Here is a 2,436-nt window from a genome sequence, read left to right as displayed (position 1 = left end):
TTCGCCGGGCCATATCACATATGGCACTCCAATTTTCCCGGCTGTTCAGCAGGAACGACTGGAGACTGTCCGGTGATACGATGGCCACATCGCCCTCGCCCAGCACCTCCGTCCGCACGTCAGCAAAGCGCGGGCAGTAGAAGAACGCGTGCTCAGCCGACTCGACGACACCCGGGCACCGCACGCAGTCCGGCGAGGGGGTGAATCTCTGCACATGCAGGTATTCATGGAAGAAGCCGTGGCCCGAGAGAACTTGGGAGAGATGAAAGGTCATCTCCCCAAACCGACGGTTCTTCCACCCCTCGATGTCCGGGATCACCCGGTGTGTCCACGCCGTGAACCGGCTCGCCGGTGCCAACGCGTCCCACTCCTCCTGCCACTGACGCAGTGTGGCCGCGCGCTCCTCCACTCGCAGTTGACTCAATGGCGCGCCGGTGGTTTGATGCTGATGGTAGCATCGAGCGTCCTCCCGGATCTGCAGGCAGATCGGGATGACGCTAGCCAGGACCGTGGCGACCTCATATCTCACCGATATGAAGGTCCTGGCTACCGGCCTTGCATACTGCGCCTGCACGTTCTGCAGCATCCGCCTGCATCGCCTGACGTTGGTGGCCTCATGCCACACCGGGGCAGCATACCGGAGCGTTGAATCCACCACCGAGGACAGCAGCCGCCGCTTCGCTCCTTTAGGGCCCCCGTGGTTCTGCATCAGTCGGGAGATCCCCTTCGCCGCACGGAGTGCCTTCGCCGTGGCGTACTCAACGTGCGGGGTCCACAGCAGATGCTCGTGCAAAACCACGCCCAGGTACTTGAGGCTCTGCGTTGGCAGCCGCTGTATCCCCTCGATGGAGACCGAGGGCTGCGCATAGCCCCGCCGCATTGTGGACACCATGATGATCTCCGTCTTAGCCGGAGCAAGATGCAGGTGACGCTCTGCCATCCACGTGCCAATCATCTGGATCGCCAGCTGCGCAAGATCAGCCGCTTCCTGCGGCGTCGTGCCGCCCGCCAGCACCACCAGGTCGTCCGCGAACCCAATCGCCTCCACGCCGTCTGGGAACGCCAGCCGCAGGACTCCGTCGTACATTGTGTTCCACAATGTGGGACCGACAATGGAGCCCTGCGGTACGCCAGCCGACACCTTCCTGCGCACCGGTCCTTCACTGGTCTCGTAGACCAGCTCGCGCTCGGAGAAGTAGCTGCGCAAAATTCTCCTCAACGCTGCAGGAACGCGTTTCTCCTCCAGAGCCGTGGCGATCGCCCTCCAGCTCGCCGTGTTAAAAGCGTTCTGGACATCCAGTGCTGCCACCACCAGACACCGTGGATCGCGTCCGTTCGTCCGGTACAGGGATAACTGGCTTGTGGCCGCCAAGCGTTCATAGCGACGTGGCTTTTTGATCCTTCGATGTCGGCTCTTCCTATCATTGTGAAGCAAAATTCACCAAGCGTAGGATTGTTCACCCTTTCAAGGGAACGTGAGCTGGGTTTAGACCGTCGTGAGACAGGTTAGTTTTACCCTACTGGTGTGTGCTGTTTGCCGCTATCTTAACGGAATTCCTGTGCAGTACGAGAGGAACCACAGGTACGGACCACTGGCTCAATACTAGTTCGACCGGACTTTGGTATGACGCTACGTCCGCTGGATTATGCCTGAACGCCTCTAAGGTCGTATCCAATCCGAGCTGATAGCGCTTCTCAAACCCATTAGGTGATCGGAAGCTAGCGGGCTTAACAACCCTCCGAGATCCGTCGGTGCTGCCCCGCGCACACTGACGTCTCATCCCCGCTATAGCACTAGACTGAGCCGCAACGGGCGGGAGCACGCTGCACGTGGAAGTACCTTACCACAGGGAACCCTGGTGGCTGTGTTTCCGTCGACCGTGGATACAACTAGTTTCGACACCTTCGACCGCCCGCAAACGACGGGACTACAGGCTGGGAGCTGCGAGTTGTAGAGATGCGTTCGCATCGATCCTCTCAGGCGACCCATGCTTGCTGGTGCTCGCGTTCACTTTGGGAATGGAGTGTTCGCGAGAGTGATTGTTGTGTTGTGTGTGTACAGTTGGTGCTTGCGTGCACTCCCATAGTGGAGTGTTCGCGAGCTTAAAACGCTAAGTCCCGATTAATACTCTCCTCGCAACATTATGTGCGTGGCTCCACGCCAAGTGGGATTAGCGGTGCGAAACGCGATTGGTAAAGTCGATGGTGATGTGCGTACCAACAGGCGATTTGTTAAGTCAAATGCGATCTGTGGTGCAACAGGCAATGTGTGTTTATTATCAGGTGTTGTTGGAAGTCAATACGATTTGACTTTCAAAAATTTTTCTAAGTCCCGATTTTTTTTCTCGTCGAGTAACTACAATGCACTATTTCTATCGCAGCGGACTTGCGGTTCATGGCCTTAATGATCGCGAACGAACACGTATTCGCAAAAAA

The 2,436-nt window shown here is 57.6% G+C and overlaps 1 pseudogene; it reads left to right on the top strand.

The window, feature by feature from the left end:
• The window catches only part of LOC128309061 (uncharacterized), a 6,248-nt pseudogene extending 4,244 nt beyond the window's left edge, over positions 1-2,004 (top strand).
• The last annotated feature ends 432 nt before the right edge of the window (positions 2,005-2,436 follow it).

This window comes from Anopheles moucheti (assembly GCF_943734755.1).
Source record: "Anopheles moucheti chromosome X unlocalized genomic scaffold, idAnoMoucSN_F20_07 X_unloc_88, whole genome shotgun sequence".
Taxonomy (NCBI): Eukaryota; Metazoa; Arthropoda; class Insecta; order Diptera; family Culicidae; genus Anopheles; species Anopheles moucheti.
This window is presented reverse-complemented; position numbering and strand designations above follow the sequence as displayed.